Source organism: Physella acuta, unplaced genomic scaffold, assembly GCF_028476545.2.
Source record: "Physella acuta isolate Inbredline_101_S28 unplaced genomic scaffold, ASM2847654v3 ptg000533l, whole genome shotgun sequence".
Classification (NCBI taxonomy): Eukaryota; Metazoa; Mollusca; class Gastropoda; family Physidae; genus Physella; species Physella acuta.
Genome location: NW_026732052.1, coordinates 536273 through 553830, shown reverse-complemented (window position 1 = coordinate 553830; position 17558 = coordinate 536273). Strand labels below are relative to the sequence as shown.

The 17558-nt window shown below is 30.0% G+C and overlaps 52 non-coding genes across 52 annotated transcripts; all 52 read right to left on the bottom strand.

Annotated features, from left to right (window-relative positions):
• Window positions 1-7: 7 nt before the first annotated feature.
• LOC131945648 (5S ribosomal RNA) lies at window positions 8-126 on the bottom strand. The gene has a single exon (XR_009387486.1). It is a non-coding gene; the product is annotated as a 5S ribosomal RNA (ribosomal RNA).
• A 220-nt stretch (window positions 127-346) lies between these two features.
• Window positions 347-465, bottom strand: LOC131945344 (5S ribosomal RNA). The gene has a single exon (XR_009387189.1). It is a non-coding gene; the product is annotated as a 5S ribosomal RNA (ribosomal RNA).
• A 223-nt stretch (window positions 466-688) lies between these two features.
• Window positions 689-807, bottom strand: LOC131945343 (5S ribosomal RNA). The gene has a single exon (XR_009387188.1). It is a non-coding gene; the product is annotated as a 5S ribosomal RNA (ribosomal RNA).
• A 219-nt stretch (window positions 808-1026) lies between these two features.
• Window positions 1027-1145, bottom strand: LOC131945342 (5S ribosomal RNA). The gene has a single exon (XR_009387187.1). It is a non-coding gene; the product is annotated as a 5S ribosomal RNA (ribosomal RNA).
• A 222-nt stretch (window positions 1146-1367) lies between these two features.
• Window positions 1368-1486, bottom strand: LOC131945341 (5S ribosomal RNA). The gene has a single exon (XR_009387186.1). It is a non-coding gene; the product is annotated as a 5S ribosomal RNA (ribosomal RNA).
• A 217-nt stretch (window positions 1487-1703) lies between these two features.
• On the bottom strand, window positions 1704-1822 carry LOC131945517 (5S ribosomal RNA). The gene has a single exon (XR_009387357.1). It is a non-coding gene; the product is annotated as a 5S ribosomal RNA (ribosomal RNA).
• A 217-nt stretch (window positions 1823-2039) lies between these two features.
• On the bottom strand, window positions 2040-2158 carry LOC131945676 (5S ribosomal RNA). The gene has a single exon (XR_009387513.1). It is a non-coding gene; the product is annotated as a 5S ribosomal RNA (ribosomal RNA).
• Window positions 2159-2383: 225 nt separating this feature from the next.
• On the bottom strand, window positions 2384-2502 carry LOC131945796 (5S ribosomal RNA). The gene has a single exon (XR_009387625.1). It is a non-coding gene; the product is annotated as a 5S ribosomal RNA (ribosomal RNA).
• Window positions 2503-2725: 223 nt separating this feature from the next.
• On the bottom strand, window positions 2726-2844 carry LOC131945340 (5S ribosomal RNA). Its single transcript, XR_009387185.1, has one exon. It is a non-coding gene; the product is annotated as a 5S ribosomal RNA (ribosomal RNA).
• A 217-nt stretch (window positions 2845-3061) lies between these two features.
• On the bottom strand, window positions 3062-3180 carry LOC131945339 (5S ribosomal RNA). The gene has a single exon (XR_009387184.1). It is a non-coding gene; the product is annotated as a 5S ribosomal RNA (ribosomal RNA).
• A 216-nt stretch (window positions 3181-3396) lies between these two features.
• Window positions 3397-3515, bottom strand: LOC131945681 (5S ribosomal RNA). Its single transcript, XR_009387518.1, has one exon. It is a non-coding gene; the product is annotated as a 5S ribosomal RNA (ribosomal RNA).
• Window positions 3516-3738: 223 nt separating this feature from the next.
• Window positions 3739-3857, bottom strand: LOC131945337 (5S ribosomal RNA). The gene has a single exon (XR_009387182.1). It is a non-coding gene; the product is annotated as a 5S ribosomal RNA (ribosomal RNA).
• Window positions 3858-4078: 221 nt separating this feature from the next.
• LOC131945606 (5S ribosomal RNA) lies at window positions 4079-4197 on the bottom strand. Its single transcript, XR_009387444.1, has one exon. It is a non-coding gene; the product is annotated as a 5S ribosomal RNA (ribosomal RNA).
• Window positions 4198-4421: 224 nt separating this feature from the next.
• On the bottom strand, window positions 4422-4540 carry LOC131945605 (5S ribosomal RNA). The gene has a single exon (XR_009387443.1). It is a non-coding gene; the product is annotated as a 5S ribosomal RNA (ribosomal RNA).
• Window positions 4541-4763: 223 nt separating this feature from the next.
• Window positions 4764-4882, bottom strand: LOC131945647 (5S ribosomal RNA). The gene has a single exon (XR_009387485.1). It is a non-coding gene; the product is annotated as a 5S ribosomal RNA (ribosomal RNA).
• Window positions 4883-5102: 220 nt separating this feature from the next.
• On the bottom strand, window positions 5103-5221 carry LOC131945336 (5S ribosomal RNA). The gene has a single exon (XR_009387181.1). It is a non-coding gene; the product is annotated as a 5S ribosomal RNA (ribosomal RNA).
• Window positions 5222-5444: 223 nt separating this feature from the next.
• Window positions 5445-5563, bottom strand: LOC131945335 (5S ribosomal RNA). The gene has a single exon (XR_009387180.1). It is a non-coding gene; the product is annotated as a 5S ribosomal RNA (ribosomal RNA).
• A 219-nt stretch (window positions 5564-5782) lies between these two features.
• On the bottom strand, window positions 5783-5901 carry LOC131945334 (5S ribosomal RNA). Its single transcript, XR_009387179.1, has one exon. It is a non-coding gene; the product is annotated as a 5S ribosomal RNA (ribosomal RNA).
• A 222-nt stretch (window positions 5902-6123) lies between these two features.
• Window positions 6124-6242, bottom strand: LOC131945333 (5S ribosomal RNA). Its single transcript, XR_009387178.1, has one exon. It is a non-coding gene; the product is annotated as a 5S ribosomal RNA (ribosomal RNA).
• Window positions 6243-6459: 217 nt separating this feature from the next.
• LOC131945516 (5S ribosomal RNA) lies at window positions 6460-6578 on the bottom strand. Its single transcript, XR_009387356.1, has one exon. It is a non-coding gene; the product is annotated as a 5S ribosomal RNA (ribosomal RNA).
• A 218-nt stretch (window positions 6579-6796) lies between these two features.
• On the bottom strand, window positions 6797-6915 carry LOC131945604 (5S ribosomal RNA). The gene has a single exon (XR_009387442.1). It is a non-coding gene; the product is annotated as a 5S ribosomal RNA (ribosomal RNA).
• A 225-nt stretch (window positions 6916-7140) lies between these two features.
• Window positions 7141-7259, bottom strand: LOC131945802 (5S ribosomal RNA). Its single transcript, XR_009387631.1, has one exon. It is a non-coding gene; the product is annotated as a 5S ribosomal RNA (ribosomal RNA).
• A 222-nt stretch (window positions 7260-7481) lies between these two features.
• LOC131945544 (5S ribosomal RNA) lies at window positions 7482-7600 on the bottom strand. The gene has a single exon (XR_009387384.1). It is a non-coding gene; the product is annotated as a 5S ribosomal RNA (ribosomal RNA).
• Window positions 7601-7817: 217 nt separating this feature from the next.
• LOC131945331 (5S ribosomal RNA) lies at window positions 7818-7936 on the bottom strand. The gene has a single exon (XR_009387177.1). It is a non-coding gene; the product is annotated as a 5S ribosomal RNA (ribosomal RNA).
• Window positions 7937-8152: 216 nt separating this feature from the next.
• LOC131945680 (5S ribosomal RNA) lies at window positions 8153-8271 on the bottom strand. The gene has a single exon (XR_009387517.1). It is a non-coding gene; the product is annotated as a 5S ribosomal RNA (ribosomal RNA).
• A 223-nt stretch (window positions 8272-8494) lies between these two features.
• On the bottom strand, window positions 8495-8613 carry LOC131945747 (5S ribosomal RNA). Its single transcript, XR_009387579.1, has one exon. It is a non-coding gene; the product is annotated as a 5S ribosomal RNA (ribosomal RNA).
• Window positions 8614-8833: 220 nt separating this feature from the next.
• On the bottom strand, window positions 8834-8952 carry LOC131945603 (5S ribosomal RNA). The gene has a single exon (XR_009387441.1). It is a non-coding gene; the product is annotated as a 5S ribosomal RNA (ribosomal RNA).
• Window positions 8953-9175: 223 nt separating this feature from the next.
• LOC131945646 (5S ribosomal RNA) lies at window positions 9176-9294 on the bottom strand. Its single transcript, XR_009387484.1, has one exon. It is a non-coding gene; the product is annotated as a 5S ribosomal RNA (ribosomal RNA).
• A 220-nt stretch (window positions 9295-9514) lies between these two features.
• LOC131945330 (5S ribosomal RNA) lies at window positions 9515-9633 on the bottom strand. Its single transcript, XR_009387176.1, has one exon. It is a non-coding gene; the product is annotated as a 5S ribosomal RNA (ribosomal RNA).
• Window positions 9634-9855: 222 nt separating this feature from the next.
• On the bottom strand, window positions 9856-9974 carry LOC131945329 (5S ribosomal RNA). The gene has a single exon (XR_009387175.1). It is a non-coding gene; the product is annotated as a 5S ribosomal RNA (ribosomal RNA).
• A 219-nt stretch (window positions 9975-10193) lies between these two features.
• On the bottom strand, window positions 10194-10312 carry LOC131945671 (5S ribosomal RNA). Its single transcript, XR_009387508.1, has one exon. It is a non-coding gene; the product is annotated as a 5S ribosomal RNA (ribosomal RNA).
• A 220-nt stretch (window positions 10313-10532) lies between these two features.
• On the bottom strand, window positions 10533-10651 carry LOC131945328 (5S ribosomal RNA). Its single transcript, XR_009387174.1, has one exon. It is a non-coding gene; the product is annotated as a 5S ribosomal RNA (ribosomal RNA).
• Window positions 10652-10873: 222 nt separating this feature from the next.
• On the bottom strand, window positions 10874-10992 carry LOC131945327 (5S ribosomal RNA). The gene has a single exon (XR_009387173.1). It is a non-coding gene; the product is annotated as a 5S ribosomal RNA (ribosomal RNA).
• A 217-nt stretch (window positions 10993-11209) lies between these two features.
• Window positions 11210-11328, bottom strand: LOC131945514 (5S ribosomal RNA). The gene has a single exon (XR_009387354.1). It is a non-coding gene; the product is annotated as a 5S ribosomal RNA (ribosomal RNA).
• A 221-nt stretch (window positions 11329-11549) lies between these two features.
• On the bottom strand, window positions 11550-11668 carry LOC131945602 (5S ribosomal RNA). The gene has a single exon (XR_009387440.1). It is a non-coding gene; the product is annotated as a 5S ribosomal RNA (ribosomal RNA).
• Window positions 11669-11894: 226 nt separating this feature from the next.
• Window positions 11895-12013, bottom strand: LOC131945795 (5S ribosomal RNA). The gene has a single exon (XR_009387624.1). It is a non-coding gene; the product is annotated as a 5S ribosomal RNA (ribosomal RNA).
• A 223-nt stretch (window positions 12014-12236) lies between these two features.
• Window positions 12237-12355, bottom strand: LOC131945675 (5S ribosomal RNA). The gene has a single exon (XR_009387512.1). It is a non-coding gene; the product is annotated as a 5S ribosomal RNA (ribosomal RNA).
• Window positions 12356-12572: 217 nt separating this feature from the next.
• LOC131945513 (5S ribosomal RNA) lies at window positions 12573-12691 on the bottom strand. Its single transcript, XR_009387353.1, has one exon. It is a non-coding gene; the product is annotated as a 5S ribosomal RNA (ribosomal RNA).
• Window positions 12692-12910: 219 nt separating this feature from the next.
• On the bottom strand, window positions 12911-13029 carry LOC131945601 (5S ribosomal RNA). Its single transcript, XR_009387439.1, has one exon. It is a non-coding gene; the product is annotated as a 5S ribosomal RNA (ribosomal RNA).
• A 226-nt stretch (window positions 13030-13255) lies between these two features.
• Window positions 13256-13374, bottom strand: LOC131945794 (5S ribosomal RNA). The gene has a single exon (XR_009387623.1). It is a non-coding gene; the product is annotated as a 5S ribosomal RNA (ribosomal RNA).
• Window positions 13375-13597: 223 nt separating this feature from the next.
• On the bottom strand, window positions 13598-13716 carry LOC131945674 (5S ribosomal RNA). The gene has a single exon (XR_009387511.1). It is a non-coding gene; the product is annotated as a 5S ribosomal RNA (ribosomal RNA).
• Window positions 13717-13933: 217 nt separating this feature from the next.
• Window positions 13934-14052, bottom strand: LOC131945325 (5S ribosomal RNA). The gene has a single exon (XR_009387171.1). It is a non-coding gene; the product is annotated as a 5S ribosomal RNA (ribosomal RNA).
• Window positions 14053-14268: 216 nt separating this feature from the next.
• Window positions 14269-14387, bottom strand: LOC131945512 (5S ribosomal RNA). Its single transcript, XR_009387352.1, has one exon. It is a non-coding gene; the product is annotated as a 5S ribosomal RNA (ribosomal RNA).
• Window positions 14388-14611: 224 nt separating this feature from the next.
• Window positions 14612-14730, bottom strand: LOC131945599 (5S ribosomal RNA). Its single transcript, XR_009387437.1, has one exon. It is a non-coding gene; the product is annotated as a 5S ribosomal RNA (ribosomal RNA).
• A 219-nt stretch (window positions 14731-14949) lies between these two features.
• On the bottom strand, window positions 14950-15068 carry LOC131945324 (5S ribosomal RNA). The gene has a single exon (XR_009387170.1). It is a non-coding gene; the product is annotated as a 5S ribosomal RNA (ribosomal RNA).
• A 217-nt stretch (window positions 15069-15285) lies between these two features.
• LOC131945511 (5S ribosomal RNA) lies at window positions 15286-15404 on the bottom strand. The gene has a single exon (XR_009387351.1). It is a non-coding gene; the product is annotated as a 5S ribosomal RNA (ribosomal RNA).
• Window positions 15405-15626: 222 nt separating this feature from the next.
• On the bottom strand, window positions 15627-15745 carry LOC131945323 (5S ribosomal RNA). Its single transcript, XR_009387169.1, has one exon. It is a non-coding gene; the product is annotated as a 5S ribosomal RNA (ribosomal RNA).
• A 219-nt stretch (window positions 15746-15964) lies between these two features.
• Window positions 15965-16083, bottom strand: LOC131945322 (5S ribosomal RNA). The gene has a single exon (XR_009387168.1). It is a non-coding gene; the product is annotated as a 5S ribosomal RNA (ribosomal RNA).
• A 222-nt stretch (window positions 16084-16305) lies between these two features.
• On the bottom strand, window positions 16306-16424 carry LOC131945321 (5S ribosomal RNA). The gene has a single exon (XR_009387167.1). It is a non-coding gene; the product is annotated as a 5S ribosomal RNA (ribosomal RNA).
• A 217-nt stretch (window positions 16425-16641) lies between these two features.
• LOC131945510 (5S ribosomal RNA) lies at window positions 16642-16760 on the bottom strand. Its single transcript, XR_009387350.1, has one exon. It is a non-coding gene; the product is annotated as a 5S ribosomal RNA (ribosomal RNA).
• Window positions 16761-16978: 218 nt separating this feature from the next.
• Window positions 16979-17097, bottom strand: LOC131945598 (5S ribosomal RNA). Its single transcript, XR_009387436.1, has one exon. It is a non-coding gene; the product is annotated as a 5S ribosomal RNA (ribosomal RNA).
• Window positions 17098-17322: 225 nt separating this feature from the next.
• Window positions 17323-17441, bottom strand: LOC131945715 (5S ribosomal RNA). Its single transcript, XR_009387550.1, has one exon. It is a non-coding gene; the product is annotated as a 5S ribosomal RNA (ribosomal RNA).
• Between the last annotated feature and the right edge of the window lie 117 nt (window positions 17442-17558).

Below are 17558 nucleotides of genomic sequence, written 5' to 3'. Positions count from 1 at the left end.
AAAATTCAATCTACAGCACGAGGTGTTCCCAAGCGGTCACCCATCTAAGTACTAACCACGCCAGACGTTGCTTGACTTCGGTGATCGGACGAGAACCGGTATCTTCAACGTTGTATGGCCGTAGCTATACAATTACAAAAAAGTAGCATTTTATACTGATGTGTACATGAAATATTTGACATAAGCAACACACACTAATAAAAACTAATATTCGTTGATAAAAATAACTCAAGAAAAAACTTTCAACCATCGTCTTTTTTTATTTGAGAAAAAATAAACAATATATTTTTTTTAAAGTAATATTAAAAAAACATAATTTTAAAAAAAAAATTAAATTAAAAAATTCAATCTACAGCACGTGGTGTTCCCAAGCGGTCACCCATCTAAGTACTAACCACGCCAGACGTTGCTTGACTTCGGTGATCGGACGAGAACCGGTATCTTCAACGTTGTATGGCCGTAGATAAACAATTACAAAAAAGTAGCATTTTATACTGATGTGTACATGAAATATTTGACATAAGCAACACACACTAATAAAAACTAATATTCGTTGATAAAAATAACTCAAGAAAAAAACTTTCAACCATCGTCTTTTTTTATTTGAGAAAAAATAAACAATATATTTTTAAAAAAACGGAAAATTAAAAAAACATAATTTAAAAAAAAAAATTAAATTAAAAAATTCAATCTACAGCACGTGGTGTTCCCAAGCGGTCACCCATCTAAGTACTAACCACGCCAGACGTTGCTTGACTTCGGTGATCGGACGAGAACCGGTATCTTCAACGTTGTATGGCCGTAGATATACAATTACAAAAAAGTAGCATTTTATACTGATGTGTACATGAAATATTTGACATAAGCAACACACACTAATAAAAACTAATATTCGTTGATAAAAATAACTCAAGAAAAAAACTTTCAACCATAGTCTGTTTTTATTTTAGAAAAATTAAGAAATACGATTTTTAAAAAGAGTACATTTTTTGAAATAATTAAAAATAGAATAAAGCTAAAAAATTCAATCTACAGCACGTGGTGTTCCCAAGCGGTCACCCATCTAAGTACTAACCACGCCAGACGTTGCTTGACTTCGGTGATCGGACGAGAACCGGTATCTTCAACGTTGTATGGCCGTAGATATACAATTACAAAAAAGTAGCATTTTATACTGATGTGTACATGAAATATTTGACATAAGCAACACACACTAATAAAAACTAATATTCGTTGATAAAAATAACTCAAGAAAAAAACTTTCAACCATCGTCTTGTTTTATTTGAGAAAAAATAAACAATATATTTTTAAAAAAACGGAAAATTAAAAAAACATAATTTAAAAAAAAAATTAAATTAAAAAATTCAATCTACAGCACGTGGTGTTCCCAAGCGGTCACCCATCTAAGTACTAACCACGCCAGACGTTGCTTGACTTCGGTGATCGGACGAGAACCGGTATCTTCAACGTTGTATGGCCGTAGATATACAATTACAAAAAAGTAGCATTTTATACGGATGTGTACATGAAATATTTGACATAAGCAACACACACTAATAAAAACTAATATTCGTTGATAAAAATAACTCAAGAAAAAAACTTTCAACCATCGTCTTTTTTTATTTGAGAAAAAATATAAAATATTTTTTTTTAAAGTAAAATTAAAAAACATAATTTAAAAAAAAAATTAATTAAAAAATTCTATCTACAGCACGTGGTGTTCCCAAGCGGTCACCCATCTAAGTACTAACCACGCCAGACGTTGCTTGACTTCGGTGATCGGACGAGAACCGGTATCTTCAACGTTGTATGGCCGTAGATATACAATTACAAAAAAGTAGCATTTTATACGGATGTGTACATGAAATATTTGACATAAGCAACACACACTAATAAAAACTAATATTCGTTGATAAAAATAACTCAAGAAAAAAACTTTCAACCATCGTCTTTTTTTATTTGAGAAAAAATATAAAATATTTTTTTTTAAAGTAAAATTAAAAAACATAATTTAAAAAAAAAATTAATTAAAAAATTCTATCTACAGCACGTGGTGTTCCCAAGCGGTCACCCATCTAAGTACTAACCACGCCAGACGTTGCTTGACTTCGGTGATCGGACGAGAACCGGTATCTTCAACGTTGTATGGCCGTAGCTATACAATTACAAAAAAGTAGCATTTTATACTGATGTGTACATGAAATATTTGACATAAGCAACACACACTAATAAAAACTAATATTCGTTGATAAAAATAACTCAAGAAAAAAACTTTCAACCATCGTCTTTTTTTATTTGACAAAAAATAAACAATATATTTTTTTAAAAAAAACGGAAAATTTAAAAACATATTTTTAAAATAAACATAAAACTAAAAAATTCAATCTACAGCACGTGGTGTTCCCAAGCGGTCACCCATCTAAGTACTAACCACGCCAGACGTTGCTTGACTTCGGTGATCGGACGAGAACCGGTATCTTCAACGTTGTATGGTCTTAGATATACAATTACAAAAAAGTAGCATTTTATACTGATGTGTACATGAAATATTTGACATAAGCAACACACACTAATAAAAACTTATATTCGTTGATAAAAATAACTCAAGAAAAAAACTTTCAACCATCGTCTTTTTTTATTTGAGAAAAAATAAATAATATATTTTTAAAAAAAAAAGAAAATTTAAAAACATATTTTTAAAATAAACATAAAACTAAAAAATTCAATCTACAGCACGTGGTGTTCCCAAGCGGTCACCCATCTAAGTACTAACCACGCCAGACGTTGCTTGACTTCGGTGATCGGACGAGAACCGGTATCTTCAACGTTGTATGGCCGTAGATATACAATTACAAAAAAGTAGCATTTTATACTGATGTGTACATGAAATATTTGACATAAGCAACACACACTAATAAAAACTAATATTCGTTGATAAAAATAACTCAAGAAAAAAACTTTCAACCATCGTCTTTTTTTATTTGAGAAAAAATATAAAATATTTTTTTTTAAAGTAAAATTAAAAAACATAATTTAAAAAAAAAATTAATTAAAAAATTCAATCTACAGCACGTGGTGTTCCCAAGCGGTCACCCATCTAAGTACTAACCACGCCAGACGTTGCTTGACTTCGGTGATCGGACGAGAACCGGTATCTTCAACGTTGTATGGCCGTAGATATACAATTACAAAAAAGTAGCATTTTATACGGATGTGTACATGAAATATTTGACATAAGCAACACACACTAATAAAAACTAATATTCGTTGATAAAAATAACTCAAGAAAAAAACTTTCAACCATCGTCTTTTTTTATTTGAGAAAAAATATAAAATATTTTTTTTAAAGTAAAATTAAAAAACATAATTTAAAAAAAAAATTAATTAAAAAATTCTATCTACAGCACGTGGTGTTCCCAAGCGGTCACCCATCTAAGTACTAACCACGCCAGACGTTGCTTGACTTCGGTGATCGGACGAGAACCGATATCTTCAACGTTGTATGGCCGTAGATATACAATTACAAAAAAGTAGCATTTTATACTGATGTGTACATGAAATATTTGACATAAGCAACACACACTAATAAAAACTAATATTCGTTGATAAAAATAACTCAAGAAAAAAACTTTCAACCATCGTCTTTTTTATTTGAGAAAAAATAAACAATATATTTAAAAAAAAACGGAAAATTAAAAAAAACATATTTTTAAAATAAAAATAAAACTAAAAAATTCAATCTACAGCACGTGGTGTTCCCAAGCGGTCACCCATCTAAGTACTAACCACGCCAGACGTTGCTTGACTTCGGTGATCGGACGAGAACCGGTATCTTCAACGTTGTATGGCCGTAGATATACAATTACAAAAAAGTAGCATTTTATACTGATGTGTACATGAAATATTTGACATAAGCAACACACACTAATAAAAACTAATATTCGTTGATAAAAATAACTCAAGAAAAAAACTTTCAACCATCGTCTTTTTTTATTTGAGAAAAAATATAAAATATTTTTTTTTTTAAATTAATATTAAAAAAACATAATTTAAAAAAAAAATTAAATTAAAAAATTCAATCTACAGCACGTGGTGTTCCCAAGCGGTCACCCATCTAAGTACTAACCACGCCAGACGTTGCTTGACTTCGGTGATCGGACGAGAACCGGTATCTTCAACGTTGTATGGCCGTAGCTATACAATTACAAAAAAGTAGCATTTTATACTGATGTGTACATGAAATATTTGACATAAGCAACACACACTAATAAAAACTAATATTCGTTGATAAAAATAACTCAAGAAAAAAACTTTCAACCATCGTCTTTTTTTATTTGAGAAAAAATAAACAATATATTTTTTAAAAAAAACGGAAAATTTAAAAACATATTTTTAAAATAAACATAAAACTAAAAAATTCAATCTACAGCACGTGGTGTTCCCAAGCGGTCACCCATCTAAGTACTAACCACGCCAGACGTTGCTTGACTTCGGTGATCGGACGAGAACCGGTATCTTCAACGTTGTATGGCCGTAGCTATACAATTACAAAAAAGTAGCATTTTATACTGATGTGTACATGAAATATTTGACATAAGCAACACACACTAAAAAAATCTAATATTCGTTGATAAAAATAACTCAAGAAAAAAATTTTCAACCATCGTCTTTTTTTATTTGAGAAAAAATAAATAATATATTTTTAAAAAAAACGGAAAATTTAAAAACATATTTTTAAAATAAACATAAAACTAAAAAATTCAATCTACAGCACGAGGTGTTCCCAAGCGGTCACCCATCTAAGTACTAACCACGCCAGACGTTGCTTGACTTCGGTGATCGGACGAGAACCGGTATCTTCAACGTTGTATGGCCGTAGCTATACAATTACAAAAAAGTAGCATTTTATACTGATGTGTACATGAAATATTTGACATAAGCAACACACACTAATAAAAACTAATATTCGTTGATAAAAATAACTCAAGAAAAAACTTTCAACCATCGTCTTTTTTTATTTGAGAAAAAATAAACAATATATTTTTTTTAAAGTAATATTAAAAAAACATAATTTTAAAAAAAAAATTAAATTAAAAAATTCAATCTACAGCACGTGGTGTTCCCAAGCGGTCACCCATCTAAGTACTAACCACGCCAGACGTTGCTTGACTTCGGTGATCGGACGAGAACCGGTATCTTCAACGTTGTATGGCCGTAGATAAACAATTACAAAAAAGTAGCATTTTATACTGATGTGTACATGAAATATTTGACATAAGCAACACACACTAATAAAAACTAATATTCGTTGATAAAAATAACTCAAGAAAAAAACTTTCAACCATCGTCTTTTTTTATTTGAGAAAAAATAAACAATATATTTTTAAAAAAACGGAAAATTAAAAAAACATAATTTAAAAAAAAAAATTAAATTAAAAAATTCAATCTACAGCACGTGGTGTTCCCAAGCGGTCACCCATCTAAGTACTAACCACGCCAGACGTTGCTTGACTTCGGTGATCGGACGAGAACCGGTATCTTCAACGTTGTATGGCCGTAGATATACAATTACAAAAAAGTAGCATTTTATACTGATGTGTACATGAAATATTTGACATAAGCAACACACACTAATAAAAACTAATATTCGTTGATAAAAATAACTCAAGAAAAAAACTTTCAACCATAGTCTGTTTTTATTTTAGAAAAATTAAGAAATACGATTTTTAAAAAGAGTACATTTTTTGAAATAATTAAAAATAGAATAAAGCTAAAAAATTCAATCTACAGCACGTGGTGTTCCCAAGCGGTCACCCATCTAAGTACTAACCACGCCAGACGTTGCTTGACTTCGGTGATCGGACGAGAACCGGTATCTTCAACGTTGTATGGCCGTAGATATACAATTACAAAAAAGTAGCATTTTATACTGATGTGTACATGAAATATTTGACATAAGCAACACACACTAATAAAAACTAATATTCGTTGATAAAAATAACTCAAGAAAAAAACTTTCAACCATCGTCTTGTTTTATTTGAGAAAAAATAAACAATATATTTTTAAAAAAACGGAAAATTAAAAAAACATAATTTAAAAAAAAAATTAAATTAAAAAATTCAATCTACAGCACGTGGTGTTCCCAAGCGGTCACCCATCTAAGTACTAACCACGCCAGACGTTGCTTGACTTCGGTGATCGGACGAGAACCGGTATCTTCAACGTTGTATGGCCGTAGATATACAATTACAAAAAAGTAGCATTTTATACGGATGTGTACATGAAATATTTGACATAAGCAACACACACTAATAAAAACTAATATTCGTTGATAAAAATAACTCAAGAAAAAAACTTTCAACCATCGTCTTTTTTTATTTGAGAAAAAATATAAAATATTTTTTTTTAAAGTAAAATTAAAAAACATAATTTAAAAAAAAAATTAATTAAAAAATTCTATCTACAGCACGTGGTGTTCCCAAGCGGTCACCCATCTAAGTACTAACCACGCCAGACGTTGCTTGACTTCGGTGATCGGACGAGAACCGGTATCTTCAACGTTGTATGGCCGTAGATATACAATTACAAAAAAGTAGCATTTTATACTGATGTGTACATGAAATATTTGACATAAGCAACACACACTAATAAAAACTAATATTCGTTGATAAAAATAACTCAAGAAAAAAACTTTCAACCATCGTCTTTTTTTGTTTGAAAAAAAAAAATATATTTTTTTTTTAAATTAATATTAAAAAAACATAATTTTTAAAAAAAATTAAATTAAAAAATTCAATCTACAGCACGTGGTGTTCCCAAGCGGTCACCCATCTAAGTACTAACCACGCCAGACGTTGCTTGACTTCGGTGATCGGACGAGAACCGGTATCTTCAACGTTGTATGGCCGTAGCTATACAATTACAAAAAAGTAGCATTTTATACTGATGTGTACATGAAATATTTGACATAAGCAACACACACTAATAAAAACTAATATTCGTTGATAAAAATAACTCAAGAAAAAAACTTTCAACCATCGTCTTTTTTTATTTGAGAAAAAATAAACAATATATTTTTTAAAAAAAAACGGAAAATTTAAAAACATATTTTTAAAATAAACATAAAACTAAAAAATTCAATCTACAGCACGTGGTGTTCTCAAGCGGTCACCCATCTAAGTACTAACCACGCCAGACGTTGCTTGACTTCGGTGATCGGACGAGAACCGGTATCTTCAACGTTGTATGGTCTTAGATATACAATTACAAAAAAGTAGCATTTTATACTGATGTGTACATGAAATATTTGACATAAGCAACACACACTAATAAAAACTTATATTCGTTGATAAAAATAACTCAAGAAAAAAACTTTCAACCATCGTCTTTTTTTATTTGAGAAAAAATAAATAATATATTTTTAAAAAAAAAGAAAATTTAAAAACATATTTTTAAAATAAACATAAAACTAAAAAATTCAATCTACAGCACGTGGTGTTCCCAAGCGGTCACCCATCTAAGTACTAACCACGCCAGACGTTGCTTGACTTCGGTGATCGGACGAGAACCGGTATCTTCAACGTTGTATGGCCATAGATATACAATTACAAAAAAGTAGCATTTTATACTGATGTGTACATGAAATATTTGACATAAGCAACACACACTAATAAAAACTAATATTCGTTGATAAAAATAACTCAAGAAAAAAACTTTCAACCATCGTCTTTTTTTATTTGAGAAAAAATATAAAATATTTTTTTTTAAAGTAAAATTAAAAAACATAATTTAAAAAAAAAATTAATTAAAAAATTCAATCTACAGCACGTGGTGTTCCCAAGCGGTCACCCATCTAAGTACTAACCACGCCAGACGTTGCTTGACTTCGGTGATCGGACGAGAACCGGTATCTTCAACGTTGTATGGCCGTAGATATACAATTACAAAAAAGTAGCATTTTATACGGATGTGTACATGAAATATTTGACATAAGCAACACACACTAATAAAAACTAATATTCGTTGAAAAAAATAACTCAAGAAAAAAACTTTCAACCATCGTCTTTTTTTATTTGAGAAAAAATATAAAATATTTTTTTTAAAGTAAAATTAAAAAACATAATTTAAAAAAAAAATTAATTAAAAAATTCTATCTACAGCACGTGGTGTTCCCAAGCGGTCACCCATCTAAGTACTAACCACGCCAGACGTTGCTTGACTTCGGTGATCGGACGAGAACCGATATCTTCAACGTTGTATGGCCGTAGATATACAATTACAAAAAAGTAGCATTTTATACTGATGTGTACATGAAATATTTGACATAAGCAACACACACTAATAAAAACTAATATTCGTTGATAAAAATAACTCAAGAAAAAAACTTTCAACCATCGTCTTTTTTATTTGAGAAAAAATAAACAATATATTTAAAAAAAAACGGAAAATTAAAAAAAACATATTTTTAAAATAAAAATAAAACTAAAAAATTCAATCTACAGCACGTGGTGTTCCCAAGCGGTCACGCATCTAAGTACTAACCACGCCAGACGTTGCTTGACTTCGGTGATCGGACGAGAACCGGTATCTTCAACGTTGTATGGCCGTAGATATACAATTACAAAAAAGTAGCATTTTATACTGATGTGTACATGAAATATTTGACATAAGCAACACACACTAATAAAAACTAATATTCGTTGATAAAAATAACTCAAGAAAAAAACTTTCAACCATCGTCTTTTTTTATTTGAGAAAAAATATAAAATATTTTTTTTTTAAATTAATATTAAAAAAACATAATTTAAAAAAAAAATTAAATTAAAAAATTCAATCTACAGCACGTGGTGTTCCCAAGCGGTCACCCATCTAAGTACTAACCACGCCAGACGTTGCTTGACTTCGGTGATCGGACGAGAACCGGTATCTTCAACGTTGTATGGCCGTAGCTATACAATTACAAAAAAGTAGCATTTTATACTGATGTGTACATGAAATATTTGACATAAGCAACACACACTAATAAAAACTAATATTCGTTGATAAAAATAACTCAAGAAAAAAACTTTCAACCATCGTCTTTTTTTATTTGAGAAAAAATAAACAATATATTTTTAAAAAAAACGGAAAATTTAAAAACATTTTTTTAAAATAAACATAAAACTAAAAAATTCAATCTACAGCACGAGGTGTTCCCAAGCGGTCACCCATCTAAGTACTAACCACGCCAGACGTTGCTTGACTTCGGTGATCGGACGAGAACCGGTATCTTCAACGTTGTATGGCCGTAGCTATACAATTACAAAAAAGTAGCATTTTATACTGATGTGTACATGAAATATTTGACATAAGCAACACACACTAATAAAAACTAATATTCGTTGATAAAAATAACTCAAGAAAAAACTTTCAACCATCGTCTTTTTTTATTTGAGAAAAAATAAACAATATATTTTTTTTAAAGTAATATTAAAAAAACATAATTTAAAAAAAAAAATTAAATTAAAAAATTCAATCTACAGCACGTGGTGTTCCCAAGCGGTCACCCATCTAAGTACTAACCACGCCAGACGTTGCTTGACTTCGGTGATCGGACGAGAACCGGTATCTTCAACGTTGTATGGCCGTAGATATACAATTACAAAAAAGTAGCATTTTATACTGATGTGTACATGAAATATTTGACATAAGCAACACACACTAATAAAAACTAATATTCGTTGATAAAAATAACTCAAGAAAAAAACTTTCAACCATCGTCTTTTTTTATTTGAGAAAAAATAAACAATATATTTTTAAAAAAACGGAAAATTAAAAAAACATAATTTAAAAAAAAAATTAAATTAAAAAATTCAATCTACAGCACGTGGTGTTCCCAAGCGGTCACCCATCTAAGTACTAACCACGCCAGACGTTGCTTGACTTCGGTGATCGGACGAGAACCGGTATCTTCAACGTTGTATGGCCGTAGATATACAATTACAAAAAAGTAGCATTTTATACTGATGTGTACATGAAATATTTGACATAAGCAACACACACTAATAAAAACTAATATTCGTTGATAAAAATAACTCAAGAAAAAAACTTTCAACCATAGTCTGTTTTTATTTTAGAAAAATTAAGAAATACGATTTTTAAAAAGAGTACATTTTTTGAAATAATTAAAAATAGAATAAAGCTAAAAAATTCAATCTACAGCACGTGGTGTTCCCAAGCGGTCACCCATCTAAGTACTAACCACGCCAGACGTTGCTTGACTTCGGTGATCGGGCGAGAACCGGTATCTTCAACGTTGTATGGCCGTAGATATACAATTACAAAAAAGTAGCATTTTATACTGATGTGTACATGAAATATTTGACATAAGCAACACACACTAATAAAAACTAATATTCGTTGATAAAAATAACTCAAGAAAGAACTTTCAACCATCGTCTTTTTTTATTTGAGAAAAAATAAACAATATATTTTTTTTTAAAGTAATATTAAAAAAACATAATTTAAAAAAAAAATTAAATTAAAAAATTCAATCTACAGCACGTGGTGTTCCCAAGCGGTCACCCATCTAAGTACTAACCACGCCAGACGTTGCTTGACTTCGGTGATCGGACGAGAACCGGTATCTTCAACGTTGTATGGCCGTAGATATACAATTACAAAAAAGTAGCATATTATACTGATGTGTACATGAAATATTTGACATAAGCAACACACACTAATAAAAACTAATATTCGTTGATAAAAATAACTCAAGAAAAAAACTTTCAACCATCGTCTTGTTTTATTTGAGAAAAAATAAACAATATATTTTTAAAAAAACGGAAAATTAAAAAAACATAATTTAAAAAAAAAATTAAATTAAAAAATTCAATCTACAGCACGTGGTGTTCCCAAGCGGTCACCCATCTAAGTACTAACCACGCCAGACGTTGCTTGACTTCGGTGATCGGACGAGAACCGGTATCTTCAACGTTGTATGGCCGTAGATATACAATTACAAAAAAGTAGCATTTTATACTGATGTGTACATGAAATATTTGACATAAGCAACACACACTAATAAAAACTAATATTCGTTGATAAAAATAACTCAAGAAAAAAACTTTCAACCATCGTCTTTTTTTATTTGAGAAAAAATATAAAATATCTTTTTTTAAAGTAAAATTAAAAAACATAATTTAAAAAAAAAATTAATTAAAAAATTCTATCTACAGCACGTGGTGTTCCCAAGCGGTCACCCATCTAAGTACTAACCACGCCAGACGTTGCTTGACTTCGGTGATCGGACGAGAACCGGTATCTTCAACGTTGTATGGCCGTAGATATACAATTACAAAAAAGTAGCATTTTATACTGATGTGTACATGAAATATTTGACATAAGCAACACACACTAATAAAAACTAATATTCGTTGATAAAAATAACTCAAGAAAAAAACTTTCAACCATCGTCTTTTTTTGTTTGAGAAAAAAAAAAATATATTTTTTTTTTTAAATTAATATTAAAAAAACATAATTTTTAAAAAAAATTAAATTAAAAAATTCAATCTACAGCACGTGGTGTTCCCAAGCGGTCACCCATCTAAGTACTAACCACGCCAGACGTTGCTTGACTTCGGTGATCGGACGAGAACCGGTATCTTCAACGTTGTATGGCCGTAGCTATACAATTACAAAAAAGTAGCATTTTATACTGATGTGTACATGAAATATTTGACATAAGCAACACACACTAATAAAAACTAATATTCGTTGATAAAAATAACTCAAGAAAAAAACTTTCAACCATCGTCTTTTTTTATTTGAGAAAAAATAAACAATATATTTTTTTTAAAAAAAGCGGAAAATTTAAAAACATATTTTTAAAATAAACATAAAACTAAAAAATTCAATCTACAGCACGTGGTGTTCCCAAGCGGTCACCCATCTAAGTACTAACCACGCCAGACGTTGCTTGACTTCGGTGATCGGACGAGAACCGGTATCTTCAACGTTGTATGGTCTTAGATATACAATTACAAAAAAGTAGCATTTTATACTGATGTGTACATGAAATATTTGACATAAGCAACACACACTAATAAAAACTTATATTCGTTGATAAAAATAACTCAAGAAAAAAACTTTCAACCATCGTCTTTTTTTATTTGAGAAAAAATAAATAATATATTTTTTAAAAAAAAAGAAAATTTAAAAACATATTTTTAAAATAAACATAAAACTAAAAAATTCAATCTACAGCACTTGGTGTTCCCAAGCGGTCACCCATCTAAGTACTAACCACGCCAGACGTTGCTTGACTTCGGTGATCGGACGAGAACCGGTATCTTCAACGTTGTATGGCCGTAGATATACAATTACAAAAAAGTAGCATTTTATACTGATGTGTACATGAAATATTTGACATAAGCAACACACACTAATAAAAACTAATATTCGTTGATAAAAATAACTCAAGAAAAAAACTTTCAACCATCGTCTTTTTTTATTTGAGAAAAAATATAAAATATCTTTTTTTAAAGTAAAATTAAAAAACATAATTTAAAAAAAAAATTAATTAAAAAATTCTATCTACAGCACGTGGTGTTCCCAAGCGGTCACCCATCTAAGTACTAACCACGCCAGACGTTGCTTGACTTCGGTGATCGGACGAGAACCGGTATCTTCAACGTTGTATGGCCGTAGATATACAATTACAAAAAAGTAGCATTTTATACTGATGTGTACATGAAATATTTGACATAAGCAACACACACTAATAAAAACTAATATTCGTTGATAAAAATAACTCAAGAAAAAAACTTTCAACCATCGTCTTTTTTTGTTTGAGAAAAAAAAAATATATTTTTTTTTTTAAATTAATATTAAAAAACATAATTTTAAAAAAAAATTAAATTAAAAAATTCAATCTACAGCACGTGGTGTTCCCAAGCGGTCACCCATCTAAGTACTAACCACGCCAGACGTTGCTTGACTTCGGTGATCGGACGAGAACCGGTATCTTCAACGTTGTATGGCCGTAGCTATACAATTACAAAAAAGTAGCATTTTATACTGATGTGTACATGAAATATTTGACATAAGCAACACACACTAATAAAAACTAATATTCGTTGATAAAAATAACTCAAGAAAAAAACTTTCAACCATCGTCTTTTTTTATTTGAGAAAAAATAAACAATATATTTTTTTTAAAAAAAGCGGAAAATTTAAAAACATATTTTTAAAATAAACATAAAACTAAAAAATTCAATCTACAGCACGTGGTGTTCCCAAGCGGTCACCCATCTAAGTACTAACCACGCCAGACGTTGCTTGACTTCGGTGATCGGACGAGAACCGGTATCTTCAACGTTGTATGGTCTTAGATATACAATTACAAAAAAGTAGCATTTTATACTGATGTGTACATGAAATATTTGACATAAGCAACACACACTAATAAAAACTTATATTCGTTGATAAAAATAACTCAAGAAAAAAACTTTCAACCATCGTCTTTTTTTATTTGAGAAAAAATAAATAATATATTTTTTAAAAAAAAAGAAAATTTAAAAACATATTTTTAAAATAAACATAAAACTAAAAAATTCAATCTACAGCACTTGGTGTTCCCAAGCGGTCACCCATCTAAGTACTAACCACGCCAGACGTTGCTTGACTTCGGTGATCGGACGAGAACCGGTATCTTCAACGTTGTATGGCCGTAGATATACAATTACAAAAAAGTAGCATTTTATACTGATGTGTACATGAAATATTTGACATAAGCAACACACACTAATAAAAACTAATATTCGTTGATAAAAATAACTCAAGAAAAAAACTTTCAACCATCGTCTTTTTTTATTTGAGAAAAAATATAAAATATTTTTTTTTAAAGTAAAATTAAAAAACATAATTTAAAAAAAAAATTAATTAAAAAATTCAATCTACAGCACGTGGTGTTCCCAAGCGGTCACCCATCTAAGTACTAACCACGCCAGACGTTGCTTGACTTCGGTGATCGGACGAGAACCGGTATCTTCAACGTTGTATGGCCGTAGATATACAATTACAAAAAGTAGCATTTTATACGGATGTGTACATGAAATATTTGACGTAAGCAACACACACTAATAAAAACTAATATTCGTTGATAAAAATAACTCAAGAAAAAAACTTTCAACCATCGTCTTTTTTTATTTGAGAAAAAATATAAAATATTTTTTTTTAAAGTAAAATTAAAAAACATAATTTAAAAAAAAAATTAATTAAAAAATTCTATCTACAGCACGTGGTGTTCCCAAGCGGTCACCCATCTAAGTACTAACCACGCCAGACGTTGCTTGACTTCGGTGATCGGACGAGAACCGGTATCTTCAACGTTGTATGGCCGTAGATATACAATTACAAAAAAGTAGCATTTTATACTGATGTGTACATGAAATATTTGACATAAGCAACACACACTAATAAAAACTAATATTCGTTGATAAAAATAACTCAAGAAAAAAACTTTCAACCATCGTCTTTTTTATTTGAGAAAAAATAAACAATATATTTAAAAAAAAAGGGAAAATTAAAAAAAAACATATTTTTAAAATAAAAATAAAACTAAAAAATTCAATCTACAGCACGTGGTGTTCCCAAGCGGTCACCCATCTAAGTACTAACCACGCCAGACGTTGCTTGACTTCGGTGATCGGACGAGAACCGGTATCTTCAACGTTGTATGGCCGTAGCTATACAATTACAAAAAAGTAGCATTTTATACTGATGTGTACATGAAATATTTGACATAAGCAACACACACTAATAAAAACTAATATTCGTTGATAAAAATAACTCAAGAAAAAACTTTCAACCATCGTCTTTTTTTATTTGAGAAAAAATAAACAATATATTTTTTTTAAAGTAATATTAAAAAAACATAATTTAAAAAAAAAATTAAATTAAAAAATTCAATCTACAGCACGTGGTGTTCCCAAGCGGTCACCCATCTAAGTACTAACCACGCCAGACGTTGCTTGACTTCGGTGATCGGACGAGAACCGGTATCTTCAACGTTGTATGGCCGTAGATATACAATTACAAAAAAGTAGCATTTTATACTGATGTGTACATGAAATATTTGACATAAGCAACACACACTAATAAAAACTAATATTCGTTGATAAAAATAACTCAAGAAAAAAACTTTCAACCATCGTCTTTTTTTATTTGAGAAAAAATATAAAATATTTTTTTTTAAAGTAAAATTAAAAAACATAATTTAAAAAAAAAATTAATTAAAAAATTCTATCTACAGCACGTGGTGTTCCCAAGCGGTCACCCATCTAAGTACTAACCACGCCAGACGTTGCTTGACTTCGGTGATCGGACGAGAACCGGTATCTTCAACGTTGTATGGCCGTAGATAAACAATTACAAAAAAGTAGCATTTTATACTGATGTGTACATGAAATATTTGACATAAGCAACACACACTAATAAAAACTAATATTCGTTGATAAAAATAACTCAAGAAAAAAACTTTCAACCATCGTCTTTTTTTATTTGAGAAAAAAAAAACAATATATTTTAAAAAAAACGGAAAATTAAAAAAACATAATTTAAAAAAAAAATTAAATTAAAAAATTCAATCTACAGCACGTGGTGTTCCCAAGCGGTCACCCATCTAAGTACTAACCACGCCAGACGTTGCTTGACTTCGGTGATCGGACGAGAACCGGTATCTTCAACGTTGTATGGCCGTAGATATACAATTACAAAAAAGTAGCATTTTATACTGATGTGTACATGAAATATTTGACATAAGCAACACACACTAATAAAAACTAATATTCGTTGATAAAAATAACTCAAGAAAAAAACTTTCAACCATAGTCTGTTTTTATTTTAGAAAAATTAAGAAATACGATTTTTAAAAAGAGTACATTTTTTGAAATAATTAAAAATAGAATAAAGCTAAAAAATTCAATCTACAGCACGTGGTGTTCCCAAGCGGTCACCCATCTAAGTACTAACCACGCCAGACGTTGCTTGACTTCGGTGATCGGACGAGAACCGGTATCTTCAACGTTGTATGGCCGTAGATATACAATTACAAAAAAGTAGCATTTTATACTGATGTGTACATGAAATATTTGACATAAGCAACACACACTAATAAAAACTAATATTCGTTGATAAAAATAACTCAAGAAAAAAACTTTCAACCATCGTCTTGTTTTATTTGAGAAAAAATAAACAATATATTTTTAAAAAAACGGAAAATTAAAAAAACATAATTTAAAAAAAAAATTAAATTAAAAAATTCAATCTACAGCACGTGGTGTTCCCAAGCGGTCACCCATCTAAGTACTAACCACGCCAGACGTTGCTTGACTTCGGTGATCGGACGAGAACCGGTATCTTCAACGTTGTATGGCCGTAGATATACAATTACAAAAAAGTAGCATTTTATACGGATGTGTACATGAAATATTTGACATAAGCAACACACACTAATAAAAACTAATATTCGTTGATAAAAATAACTCAAGAAAAAAACTTTCAACCATCGTCTTTTTTTATTTGAGAAAAAATATAAAATATTTTTTTTTAAAGTAAAATTAAAAAACATAATTTAAAAAAAAAATTAATTAAAAAATTCTATCTACAGCACGTGGTGTTCCCAAGCGGTCACCCATCTAAGTACTAACCACGCCAGACGTTGCTTGACTTCGGTGATCGGACGAGAACCGGTATCTTCAACGTTGTATGGCCGTAGATATACAATTACAAAAAAGTAGCATTTTATACTGATGTGTACATGAAATATTTGACATAAGCAACACACACTAATAAAAACTAATATTCGTTGATAAAAATAACTCAAGAAAAAAACTTTCAACCATCGTCTTTTTTTGTTTGAGAAAAAAAAATATATTTTTTTTTTAAATTAATATTAAAAAAACATAATTTTAAAAAAAAATTAAATTAAAAAATTCAATCTACAGCACGTGGTGTTCCCAAGCGGTCACCCATCTAAGTACTAACCACGCCAGACGTTGCTTGACTTCGGTGATCGGACGAGAACCGGTATCTTCAACGTTGTATGGCCGTAGCTATACAATTACAAAAAAGTAGCATTTTATACTGATGTGTACATGAAATATTTGACATAAGCAACACACACTAATAAAAACTAATATTCGTTGATAAAAATAACTCAAGAAAAAAACTTTCAACCATCGTCTTTTTTTATTTGAGAAAAAATAAATAATATATTTTTTTAAAAAAAACGGAAAATTTAAAAACATATTTTTAAAATAAACATAAAACTAAAAAATTCAATCTACAGCACGAGGTGTTCCCAAGCGGTCACCCATCTAAGTACTAACCACGCCAGACGTTGCTTGACTTCGGTGATCGGACGAGAACCGGTATCTTCAACGTTGTATGGCCATAGCTATACAATTACAAAAAAGTAGCATTTTATACTGATGTGTACATGAAATATTTGACATAAGCAACACACACTAATAAAAACTAATATTCGTTGATAAAAATAACTCAAGAAAAAACTTT